Source organism: Chlorocebus sabaeus, chromosome 22 (genome assembly GCF_047675955.1).
Source record: "Chlorocebus sabaeus isolate Y175 chromosome 22, mChlSab1.0.hap1, whole genome shotgun sequence".
NCBI classification, from domain to species: Eukaryota; Metazoa; Chordata; class Mammalia; order Primates; family Cercopithecidae; genus Chlorocebus; species Chlorocebus sabaeus.
This window is the reverse complement of record NC_132925.1, coordinates 93,932,052-93,945,991: the sequence shown is the minus strand read 5'-3', so window position 1 is coordinate 93,945,991 and position 13,940 is coordinate 93,932,052.

The window sequence follows — 13,940 nt, the reverse complement described above, 5'->3', positions numbered from 1 at the left end:
TTAAAACTATTTCCCTCAGGATTGCAATCTGGTTCCTCCAGTGGGTCTGCCCATGGAGGGAGAGAGAGTGGTTATGTCAACAAAAGTACTCGAGTTCCCATGACATCTGCTTTTGCATTTTCCTCCAACTCTCCATGTCTTTTTGTCATACAACACTGCCTCATTAAACGAGGGGTATAAACTAGAAAGTTGTAATGAAGATGTTTCTTGAAATGATTTCTGCAGACCAGCAACCTTCCAGGCGCCCCACTGTCTCTCCACTGCTCGCTCTCAAGCTCAACCTGGCAGGAGGGGCAGGGTAGCATGTTACAAGGGTGCTCACGGGGGCATGCAGAAAGCTATGTGGTTTGGGGTCAGGAAATCAGGTGCCTGTCTGTCAGGCAGGCTACACCCACAGACCCAGGCATCACCACCAAGTCAGGTGTCTCTTGGTTTTCACTGCTTTAGAATTATGAGTTGACAATCAGATGGCACAGAAGCCTGGAAACTAAGTTATCAGCTAATCAGAAAGGCTTGCTTGCATGTGGTTCAGACATCCTGAGGTGGTAGCACAGTGTGGCATAGGGTGGAAATTGCTGTCCCCAGGGTGAGTTATGGCATCTCTGTGTGTGTGCACATGTGTGCGTGTGTGTTTGTGGTTGAACACAGAGAAACTATCTTTCTTCTTAACGATCAGATGAATAATGAGTGTTTTGACAAATGGGATGATTTTATAATAACGTCTAAAGAGAAGTAATTGTATATTTGTACAAATACAAAGTCTACTTAACATTTGAGGCAAGCGACAGATTATCCAATGTTATTCAACAGATAGAAATACTTATAGGAATCCTAAAATATTTACTGTTAATTACACAATTAAGCAATTTATTCTTGAAAACACTCTCATAGTAAAGCATTCAATGATTACAGACAAATGAAACGCCTCCTTCACCACCTTCCACCACCCACTGACTTCTTCCAGGAGCTAAGCACCATGGCTATTTGGATATTAATCCTTCCAAAGGCTCTCTCTGCACTTAAAAACACGTGTATGTTCCTAGACAAATGGATAATGTTTGAGTGCTTTGTTTCTATCAGAAATGCCATCATATTGAACGTACCATCTATTATAAAAATTGCTTTGTTTGTTCAGAAACATGCCCTGGGGGATCTTTTCATGTTAGTGCATGTACATCCACATTAATTCTTTTAAATGGCTGCATAGTATTCCATAGAATGAAAGTACCATCCTTTATGTGATCACTGTCTCCTTGATGAACATGTAGGTAGTATTTCACCTTCACCCACATAAGCAAGGCAGCTATGATCTTTGTTACAATGCTTCCTTAAAGAAATGCATTGAATTTCTCCAGAGGGGATGCCAGAATGGAGTTGCTTTGCTACAAGGAATGCAAACTTTGTATCTTAGCAGGTATTGCTATCATCTCTTTCCAGTGTGGCTGAACCCATTTTTGCACCCTCAGGAGTAGGTGAGAGGCCATGATTCCCAACGCCAGTCCTTGATATTAAACTCATAATGATTTGTCTATTTGAAGAGAAAACATTGTTTTTATTTAACATGCATTTCCCTACTACTAGCTAGCTAGAGCACCTTTTCATATGTTTTTCCCCTCATCTGGGAAGAAAACTTTTGCACATTTGAAAAATGTGGGTTATCTTTTTATTTTTATTTTTGCAGGAGCAGAACTTCTTTTCTAAGAGAAATTGCAAAAAGCAAGTAGCTACATACTAGATATTTTTCTTTATTTCAGAAAGTCATAAAAGCAATGGCTTGCATAGAAATAGAGAAAAAAAGGCTGTGGTGTGTGTATGTGCATGTTTTTTTTTCCATAGAGTGACGCTAACACCCACACACCTTTAGCAAATGGAGTGAAGCCCCCAAAGATCGCAAAGGCAAAGATGAAAGACAAAGAAAAGAAAGGCAGTTCTACTAGGCACTTTATAACAAGAAAAGCAACTTGCAACCAACATCTGAAATCTGGATTCCATGTTCTGCAGAGGGCTCTGTTTGCTTCCCAGGGTCAACTATTTCCTGTAGAAATCCTTTCTACAGCAGGAGCTTGGGATTTGGCTGGTGTTTATCAGTTGCCCACGTAAGGAAGTGATGTCAGCCTGTGGCCCCCACCTGGGGTTATCTAAGGGGCTCATCGCTTACTGGTACTGACTAAGACTGAGGAGCAGCCAGGTGGCAGCAAGGAATGGCAGGCCTAGGCTCATCAAATCACCCTCAACCGCAGTAGAATTTATCACCACAGTGCATCTCTTGGGGGAAAGCTGAAGTCTGGGAGCTTGAGAGAATTAGGTGTAAGAATGAGGGGTGCAGAGGGGCCAGAAAGGAAGGGGAAGGAGCTCCGTCCTCTCTGGAGTTGGTTCTGATGCATGCGGAGGAGGTTATGGAGCAAATACAAGTATAAACCCCAAAGCTGGGCTGTGGTGTCAATCAGAGAACTCGAGGTGTGTGGCACACACGTTTAAGCTTCTGTTTAAATAGTGTTTTAAAAGATTGGCAAGGGAGAGGTCCAGACATTTTAGAAAACATCTGTGGGGTAGGTTGTGTTTCCACTCTTTGTGAATGTGGCTAGTAAGCTGAAACTCTCACTGAGGAGATGCTAATTTATGAGCCCAGTGAGATTTGCAACAAACCAGCCCAGGAATAGAACAGGGGATGGGTTGGTGAGCATGAGGGCTTCCTGGAGGGCTTGTTGAAGTGCAGATTACTGCGCCCCATCCGTAGGGTTTCTCCTTCATAGGTCTGAGGCGCCTCCCAGCTCTAACAAATTTCCAGGTAACACTGATGCTGCTGGTCTGGGGCACACACTTTGAGAACCACCGGCCTAGAGATGACTAGCTAGAGAAACTTTTAACTGGGGAGACAACAGATGCTGTGACCTTTTGTAGATAGTTTGTGGCTGTGGTCTCTTCTCAGGCTGATGGGGGAGGGGATTGCAGATAATCAGAGGAATTGAGAAATGCTTTTATGACAAAGTTTTCAGATGGCAGATGAGGAGCAATGTTTGCCTGAAGTGCTTCTAAAGGCAAGTGAGGCTGAAGTAAGGCTGTGATGTCTTAGAAAGAGTACTCTAATCTAAACTGAGGGCCAGGGCCAAGATAAGATTAAGTATTAGTGAGAAAAAGAGCATATTCTACCCTGGTACTTATTTTTAAAATTATTAAGGAACTTAACTTGTAAAATCAAACTAATAAATACCACGACCATGGCTAAACAAAGATATATAAGACTTAAGACAAACTTGTTCCTTGTTCTACTTTCCCCACTTCTAGTCCTATTCCCCAAACCAATTTTTCAAGCTTCTCAAACTTTACTGAGTACACAAACCCTGGGGATTTGTTAATGGCAGATTTGATTCAGTGGGCCTAGGGCAGGACCTGAAATTCTGCATTTCTAACGAGCTCCTAGGTGATGCTAGTGTTGGTCTATGGGCCATGCATTTTACTGGGAGGTTTTAAATAATTCTTTTAGCTGTGTGTTTTGGTAATCAATGTTAGACATTCTTCATTTATTTCCTGTAATAATTTAAGAATATTTCATTTCTACGTCAGCCTTACTTGCCTTCCCATCTTTACATTACAGTTATATTTAGTATTTTTTATTAATATTAATAAACACTGCTGCAGTATAGTGACTGTAACATTGTTCACTGCATAGTAAAGCAGTGAACTATTATAATTCATTTCTCATACAGCCTTCTGTTTTTCCTGGAGTTTCTAATTGTCTTTATTTTCTTCTTACAATGTCTTGCTCATAATAATCCTGTTTCCCCTCTCTCCTCAATAAAGCTCACCATAACAGCTCATCTGTGAAGTCCTCTTTTCTCTGGAAGACCTCCATCTTTCCACAAATTCACACCAAACTAAACCAAACCAAGCCAAAACAAAACAAAACCTCTTCCTGCCTCTGAGCATTCCACAAGCTGTTCACTCCTCCTAGGATACCATCTCCTCCCTCCTATAATCTTCCCCCACAGGCTTATGTGCCACCTGTTGAAGTGTTACTCATTGCTTTAATCTGATATAACCTTTGTAATCAGTTTGCTTCCCTACCACCATCAGTAGAGATGGCTCCCTCTGCTTCCCTTTATCTTGTTTATTCCTCCATCACATGTGCATATGCATGCATACATGTATATATATACATATGGGGGCCTCATCCACTCACGAATTCTACAAGTACTTATTAAGAGTTTACTACATGTCGAAGATGTTTCTGCCTGTCTCACCATCTCCACTTTCTTTCTTGTTATTAGTCTCTTCCATCTTCATTCTTCATTAATATTCCCTTTGCTTTGCTTCCTATGCATCCCCCTCTTTCCTATATCTCTATTTTGGGAGACACATTTCTCTAAGGGTCCACAACTATTTCATGAAAATGATAGCCACTGAAAAAATCTGCATGCTTTCAGTGATCATTTGGGGTTGTGGGGAGGTAAAGGGATGAGCATTTTGATGTTATACTATGTTTCTCTCCTGTGTACCTGCTGCTAAGTCCTTTATTTAATATATGATCATGCAACAGGTCTGTGTGAAGGATGTGGACATTTTGCTATGGGGAGTGTATCTTTTAGAATAACTTCTTCTTAGGGGATGCTCTTTCCTATGGTTTTGAATGGCTCTTCCTTCTCATACTTCAGCTCTGAGAATAAATGTCACCTCATCAGAGAGGCCTTCTCCCATCTGAAGTAGCTCTATTCCTTCCTCTTCCCACCACTCAGCCATCCTCTATCACATCACCCTGTTAGGTACATTAATTTCATTGATGTCTCCAACTAATAGTCTCCCTGTATCCATACCCTTTGAAATTGACTTTGTAGTTCTTCCCATTGAGAGGTGGCTATCTCCCCACACCTTGAATCTGCACTGACTTTGTGACTTGCTTTGACCAATAGTATGCAACAAAGTGATGGTGTGGCAGTTCTGAGCCCAGACCTTCAGAGTCATTGTGTATTTCTCTCTCTGGAACCTTATCATCATCACCATCTGTCCAAACCCAGACTAGCCATCTGGGGGATGGGAGGCACGTGGACCAGTGCTAACACCATCCTGTACAGCTAACCCCTAGTTAACTTTCTAGCTGGCTACAAACACCTGGGCTAGTAGGCCCAATTGAGGTCAGCTAAGGTTAGCTGAATAACTTCTCAACTGAGTCCAGCTTAAAGTACGACTTGTAGAATCATGAACTAAATAAATAATTGTTGTTTAAGCCACTACATTTTGGAGCAATTTGTTATGCAGCAATAGCTTACTGATACATCCTGTTTATTTCCTTTAGTGCCCTTATCACTGTCTAACATTAGCTTCTTTATTTGTTTACTTTTTCTCTCTCTCTCCCTTTGAAGTGAGCTCTATGAACTCTATCAGGGTATGCCCTTTGTCTGTTTGGTTCATTACTGTATTCTTAGTATTTAGAATAGTGTCTGACTGTAGCAGGTGCAAAATCAGTTTTGAGTAAATGAATAAATGAATTAACATACCATTTGCAAATGCTTAGTGTGTTGCTGTGTATCAGGGGGAGTATCTAATAACTGAGTTAATGGAAGAAAAGCAGAATTTTGAATTAGTTCTGGATTCAAATCCTGACTCTAGCACTTATTAGCTATATGACCTTGGACAAATCCCTTGATCTCTCTGAGTTTCAATTTCATTGTCTATAAAGCATAAACACAAAAGTAATATCTGGCCAGGTGCAGTGGCACACGTCTGTAATCCTAGCACCTTGGGAGGCCAAGACAGGAGGATGCTTAAGCCCAGGAGTTCAAGACCAGCCTAGGCAACATAGTGAGACTCTGTCTCTACAAAACATACAAAAAAAAGGAGAAAGAAACAAAAGCAAAAACAATATTCATCTACATGGTGGTTATGAAGATCAAACGTGAAAATTATTTTGTAAATTGTGAAATATTGTACCAATTTTATTTGTTGTTTTAAGTTTGACACAGAGTAGAAGGCATTTTATTCTTTTACCTTTTGGTTCTCTGGGTGAAGAAATGCCCTAATGTAAATTTTTAAATTTGTGGAACAAAGTGTCTCTTTAGAGGATGTGACTTATGTAAAAGGAAGGGGAGGAAAAAATTATGGCCTTTGAAATTAATTGAATCCCAGCTACCACTACTGTGTGATCTTAGGACGTTTGGTTAGCTGCTCAAAGACTCAACTTGCTTTTCTAAGAAGGATGCAAAGTCTCTTATAACTCATTATGAGATTTGAATAAGACAGAGTTTGTAAAACTCTTGGCACAAACTCGGTGCTCAGTCCATTCACTTGCTTTCTTTTTCCCAGATGAGGGTGGGAATCACAGTCAAGTGAAGCCTGAGGCTCTTGACGCTCAGGGTCATAGGACAGCTCAAAGGCTCTGGGATGTTTAAGAAGGAGGGTTGTGAGAAGGAGGAATCCAGGGTAATTTAGTGAGACACACCTTTCATTTGGTTGGATTCGAATGATGTTCTTGCGTTGGTCATTTACTGGATTTCTCTGTAGTGTTTAGAAATGAATTCTTTTAATAACAAAAGGATGAGCGTTGTTGCTTTGGCACCGTGTGAGTGCCAAACTCACAGATAACAGCAATCCTAGGAAATAGTTATTAGTGTCCCTGTTTTACAAAAGAGAAATCTGAGGCTGTGAGACACAGACCACCTTGCAAGCAAGTGTAGAGCTGGATAGACCCCAGAGGTAATCATGATACCCTGACACACTTCAGTAGAAAATACCTCCACTGAGCATCGCCATGTGCCAGGCGCTGGCTTGACTCTTTCCTGTATTAGTTCTTTTTCCTCTCACAGCAATCCCTTGAAGGGAGTAGTATCGTTCTATTTTATAGATACGGAAAGTGTCTTGCCCAGGGTCACCTAGTAAAGCACAGTCTTGACACCAAAGCCTGTCATCCTGGCTCAGTTTATCCATGCCCATTCCTGGAGATGCAGGGTGGGGAAAAGTTCAAGAAATTTGGTAGATGGTAGAAACCTTAAAATGAAAAGAGAAATGAGCTAAATCTTTGAGGTGGAAAGGAAAGCTAGACCTGGCTGGGGTAGTCGCAGGACTGGAGAGTGGAAGGGTAACTATTCCCCCAGCCTTCCTCCGGGCTCTCTTCAAAGCCTCCTGGACACAAGACAGCAGGGATGGAAGCTGAGACAACAGCTGTCTCTTCCTTAGGTCATCTCAAATATAGGGCGAGAAAAGGCTTCCTCAATGCGTATCAGAGGAAGAGAAAAGTAGGAGGGGATCCCAACTCCTGCAGCCCAAGATATAGTGAATAAAATACGTGAAACTATTGAAAAACTCCAAGTTTAAAAGATACTGAATAGACCTCTTTCCAGTAGGGCTTCTCAGAACCTGTGAGTGCTGCTTTGCCTTTTTTACAAAGAACCTCCTTTTTTTTTTTTGAGATGGAGTTTCGCTCTTGTTGCCCAGGCTGGACTGCAACAGCACAAGCTGGGCTCACTGCAACCTCAGCCTCCCGGGTTCAAGCAATTCTTCTGTCTCAGCCTCCTGAGTATCTGGGACTACAGGCGCACACCACCACGCCCGGCTAATTTTTGTATTTTTAGTAGAGACGGGATTTCACCATGTTGGTCAGACTGGTCTCGAACTCCTGACCTCAGGTGATCCGCCTGCCTCGGACCCCCAAAGTGCTGGGTTTACAGGCATAAACCACTGTGCCCTGCCACAAAGCACCTCCTTTTGCTGGATACCTGCCCACAGAACTCTGTTTGGGAGGGCTGCTAGGCATTGTTTTCATTTTTTCTCTGCAAATTTTTTCCAAATATGGTTAATACTGAAAATTGGGCTGTTATTTCTAAGATGAAACTCCATGAGTAATCTGAGTCCTGTGGTGGGGTCTTTTTTTAAAAGCATAATTTATTTTATTTATTAGTGTTTTGTTTTGTTTTGTTTTGTTTTTGAAACAGAGTCTAGCTTTTTCGCCCAGGCTGGAGTGCAGTGGCTCGATCTTGGTGCACTGCAATCTCTGCCTCCTAGGTTCAAGTGATTCTCCTGCCTCAGCCTCCTGAGAAGCTGGAATTACAGACACCTGCCACCATGCCTGGCTAATTTTTGTATTTTTAGTAGAGGCAGGGTTTCACTATGTTGGCCAGGCTGGTCTTAAACTCTTGGTCTCAAATGATCCACCTACTTCGGCCTCCCAGAGTGTTGGGATTACAGACATGAGCCACCATGCCCAGCCTGTTTATTAGTTTTTAACTGACAAATGATAATTGCATTCATGGGGTACAATGTGATGTGTCTACATTGTGAAAAGATTAAATGAAGCTAATTAATATATTCCTCACCTCACCCACTTATTTTTTTTCGTGGTGAGAATGTTTAAAAATCTATTCTTTCACTAATTTTGGAATATACAAAACATTATTACTAACTATGGCCAGCACCAGCCTGAGGCCTGAAGCTTTCCTGTGGGTTTCCATTGCAGGGGCCTGACCTTTTGATGTGATTGTTTTGATGTGGCCATTTAGAAACTGAGGCTATTTTCATGTAGCTATTTTGATGCTGTGGAAATTTTCTGACTTTTCAAAAACTAGCCACCGAACTTTCAGCTTTTGAAAAAATGATCAAGTGTTAATATACTATAGGGCCAGGGAGGGCAGGAGTTGGCGCCATGGACAAAGTGAGGCAGGGCGCGACTAGGGGATGGGGCCCGATTCAAATGTACGTTTCTTATTTAAAAAATTAAACATGTAAAGTTCTGATTTTTAGGGTCACAAAAGGCCCCCACGTGAAAAAAAAGCCCCTCTATGAAAGACACTGTTAAGAGAAGGAGAAGACAAGCCCCAGACTGGGAGAAAGTATTTGCAAAAGACACATCTGATAAAGGAATTTTATCCATAATATACAAAGAACACTTAAAACTCAACAATAAGAAAATGAGTAACCCAACTAACAAAAGGGCAAAAGGCCTAAAGAGATACTTCACTGAAGAAGATGTGCAGATGGGAAATAAGCATATGAAAATACGTTCGACATCATAGGTCATTAGGGAACTTCGAATTAAAGCCACACACCTATTAGAATAGCCCAGGCCCTGAACATATAGCACCAAATGCTGGCAATGATATGGAGCATCAGGAGCTCTTATTGCTGGTGGGAATGCAAAATGGTACAGCCACTTTGGAAGACAGTTTGGCAGCTTCTTCCAAAACTAAACATATTCTTACCATATGATCTAGCAATCGTGCTTCTCAGTATGTACCCAAATGAGCTGAAACTTATGGCCACACAAAGATCTGCACACAGATGTTCACGGCAGCTTTATTCATAACTGCCCAAACCTGGAAGGAACCAAGATGTCCTTCAGCAGGTGAATGGATTAATAAACTGTGACACATCCAGACAATAGTATATTACTCAACACTAAAAAGAAATGAGCTAGTAAGCCATGAGAAGACATAGAGGAACCTTAAGTCCACATCAGTAAGTGAGAGAAGCCAATCTGAAGAGGCTATATACTGTCCGATTCCAACTAATATGACATTTTGGAAAGGAAAAACTGGGAACAGTAAAAAGGTCAGTGGTTGCCAGGAGTAAGGTGGAAGAGAGGGACGAATAGGTGGAGTACAGAGGATCCTTAGGGCAACAAAACTATTCTGTTGATATTTTAATGGTGGATACATGTCATACATTTGTCCAAACCCACAAAGTGTTCAATACAAAGAGTGAACCCAAATGCAAACGACTTTGGGTGATAGTGATGTATGGGTGTAGATGAACTATTCTAACAAATGTGCCACTCTGATGCAGGATGTTGATAGTGGGAAGGTTGCACATGTGCTACAGGAGCGGGTATATAGGAACTCTCTGTACCTTCTGCTCTATTTTGCTGTGAACCTAAAACTGCTCTAAAAAATAAAGCCTATTAAAAAACCCCAACATTATTAACTAGAATTAATGATAAAAATATGTATTTAAAAAAACCCATCAGTACTTCTCACTGAATAATGATGACCATCACTGCAAACATTCCCTGGGTGACATTTAGTGTGTGTGTCCTTCCATCAGGGGTGGCAAGAGGGATGGATGTAAGCACCTTGAATCCACCATGATGCCTCCCTACAGGCAGAGGTCCAGAGAAGGGACAGTGACAGGCAGACCTGAGGGTGGATCCTGTGGTGGCCTAGGCCAGCCTAGCCAAGGCAAGGCGCTCATCTAGACGTTTGGTTCTGGTGCCTGCAGAACCAAAGGTTTTGCTGTTTTTTTTTTGTTGTTGTTGTTTCCCATGCAGCAGTCAGTGATCTGTTAAAAATGGAAATCGGGCTCATGCCTGTAATCCCAGCATTTTGGGAGGCCGAGGCGGGCCGATCATGAGGTCTGGAGATGGAGATCATCCTGGCTAACGTAGCGAAACCCCGTCTCTACTAAAGATACAAAAAAAAAAAAAAAAAAAAAATTAGCCAGGCGTGATGGCAGGTACCTGTAGTCCCAGCTACTTGGGAGGCTGAGGCAGGAGAATGGCGTGAACCCGGGAGGCGGAGCTTGCAGTGAGTGGACATCGTGTCACTGCACTCCAGCCTGAGTGACAGAGCGAGACTCCATCTCAAAAAAAAAAAAAAAAATGGAAATCACACTAGGTGCGGTGGCTCAGGCCTGTAATCCCAGCACTTTGGGAGGCCGAGGTGGGTGGATCACAAGGTCAGGAGTTCGAGACCAGCCTGGCCCATGTGCTGAAACCCCATCTCTACTAAAAACACAAAAATTAACTGGGTGTGTGGTGGGTGCCTGTAATTCCAGCTACTCAGGAGGCTGAGGCAGGAGAATCACTTGAACCCGGGAGGCAGAGGTCGCAGTGAGCCAAGATCATGCCACTGCATTCCAGTCTGGGCGACAGAGCAAGACTCTATCTCAAAAAAAAAAGAAAAAAAAAAAAAGGAAATCAGATCATGTTATCACCTATATAAGTCCCTTTGGTAGCTTTCCAGACACCTGGCATCAGGTGAAAACTACTGACCCAACCTCCAGCCTCAAAGCCCGATATGCTCGTGCCCCTCCAACTGATCTGGCCGCCCTCACTGCGCCCTGTCCTCCTGCATGTTGGTCCTTCTTGTCCTTGCATATGTTCTTCCTGCCAGCTGCTTCCTCTGCTGATAATGGCTGCTCCAATCTTCACATTGATGGGAACTTCTTGTCATTCAGCCCTTAAGTGTCACTTGTAGTGGGCCTTTCCCAGACCATCCAGTATGAGGGCCCTCTCCCAGGCCACTCCTTCCATCACCTCTCTCTGTTCTGATTCTCTGCATGGCATTTGCCGCTATTTAATGTGCTCTGTCTTGCTGACTGCTACATCCGACCTCTGAGAACAGTGACAGCAAATAGTAGGAGCTTGACAAATACATGTTGAATGAAGGACTCCAATGAGATCTTTCAATGAGATAATGCGTGTGAGGGCAGAATGGATGATTTTTATCATTAATAGATGAGACAAATAAAAATGAAAAATCCTCTGACTGGTCTCATGACTCAGGTGCTGCAAGCACAAAACCTCAGGAGTTGAGGATGACACGTATTTCCCTTATAAATACAGCTTGCATTCTGCAACAGCTTGGCAGCCACACCACTGAACTCTTGACCTCCCCTCTGAGCTACAGTGGAGAACATCTAACGACCTGCTAGACACCTTCACTTCAACACCTCAGCCATATCGCATCCAGTGCTGCATGCGCCACTATCCGCCAAAACCAATATCTTCTCCCACGTGCTTGCTCAATTAAACATACCCGAGTCTTCCCAGAGCCTCCAACTGGTTTTGCTCTCTCCCTCCTGCAACATCTCATCATTTGGCAGCTCCCGCGGGGCACTTGGCCATGTCTGTGCTGTCCCTCTCATTCCTGCTGCTGCTGCAGGGTGCGGCCCCCCCCTCCTCTCTCTCTCACTCTCTGAGAATTACCTCCTAGCTGGCACCCCGACCTTCAGGGGCTATTCATGGTAACAGCATTTAGCAAAAATGACTCCTTTCTCCTCATTCCTGTCCTTTAAGGGTTTTGATCGCTAACTGCGACACATGAGGAATGTAAAGTATCTACAGGTATTCCAGAAAACCAGTATAGCTAAAGCCTGCCCTGGCTTGAGTGCTACTGGGAAAGGAAGAGCTCACCTTCAGCACCCTTCACTCCCATGCAGAGGGGAGTGAAGCTGCCACAGGCCAGCCGCCCTGGCTTGCATCATAATGTGAGTTATCTAAGGCTAGAGCTGAGCTAGAAATATTAGCTGCTGAATAGTAGGTTCGTCTGGACCTGTACAATCCACTAGGGGGGCCATTGGCCATGTTGGCTGTTTACATTTCCATTTAAGCTAATTACAATTAAATAAAAATTTTAAAAAGATCAGTTTCTCAGTCACACGAACCACAGTGTTGTGTTCAGTAGCTATATGTGGCCACACACTGGACAGATAGCTATAGACTATTTCCATCATTGCAGAAAGTGCTATTAGATGGCTCTGTTCTAGATCTCCAGGACTTATATCAGGTTAATTTTTTGCATTAATTTAGTCAGAAGATGTTTAATATTCTCCTAGAATGTGCTGCTGGGCTTCAACCGTGGCCAGTATCCACATAGTCCCTTTCCTCATAGATTAGTGGAGAAAAAAGGGTCCTTGCAGATTTTATTCCTTGGAAATTTGAACCTAGGACTCTTATTACCTGCACTGATCACACTGTCACCACCAACTACTAACTGCCTCCAGACACTTTGGCTTTCCAAGTCAAGATAAGGCGTTAATCAATGAAAAGTAGAAAGATAGCATTGTCCTCTTCCAAAGACCCCAATATGCTTTTGAAATATGACTTTCCCAGTATGTACGGGAGGCTAAGGAAGGAGGAGAACAAGATTACAAATCCATAGTAGTTTTCAACTTGGGGAACCTAAAAAGTAGAGGACTGAAGTAAAATTAATTTTTTTCTGTGCCAGAGACTGTGCTAGACACTTGGTATATTGGAATGAACCAGAGATAACCGACTTGATCATATATTGGAATGAGCAGACTCAGCACTCCTGTTGGCCCCTGCAACAAAGTCAGCTTGGGTCTTTTCTCTGTTACAGGTATCAGGGTTGTGCATTGCAGTTTCTAGTCCACAGTTATTCCTGAAATGCTCTTCAGTTGCCAGGTATAGCACTTGGTCCAGAACTCAAAGGGGATGCTTTTATTATTATTATTATTGTTGTTGTTGTTGTTATTATTATTAAACATTTAAAAAATATTTCTTTACATAGAATGCATTTCCCCATTACAGATTCCTATAGTGGGAAAATAACAATTTATTACTTATAGTTTTATATTTGTGGACAGATCGTTTTAGAACAAGTAAAACACATTTGAGAATGAAGTCTCAGTTTAGAATTTGTAATATTTTGATAATTCTACAATGGGGACCTTGCCCTTAAATGGAACTTTGCTATACTCAGAAGCATTCCAAGCTTTTCTTCCTAGGATTTCGAAATTCATAATGTGAGATATCAGCATTTCCTAATTTTCAAGTTCCCTAGTATATGTGACCATCAGTAGATGGTGTCTGCTGAATAGAGAGGGAAGTTTTTGGAAATTAAACACTGTCTCATTTTCTGCAAAGTTTTTATTCATGAATTAACAGTATTTCTTTTTGTCCATTATTCCCAAGGCAAGTACAGAAGAAATCTGATCATGTAGTAATAATAATAAAGCTGGATTCTCTTTAAGAGATTGATAAATTCAAAGGCAAAAGCTCATATATCATGTTGAGTTATATGTGAGTCTTGTAAGAAGCTGGGAGGCAGCCCCATTAACTCACCAGAATACAGACCTCAGTCTCACAATTTCTTGGACATAATTCCTCTCAAACCTTTTCCTTAAAGATTACATTCTGAAAATAGTCTCGTGATTAAGAGAAGAAGGCTGTCCACCAATGGATTTATCTGTTATTTCTTCCTTATTGTGAGTTGAAT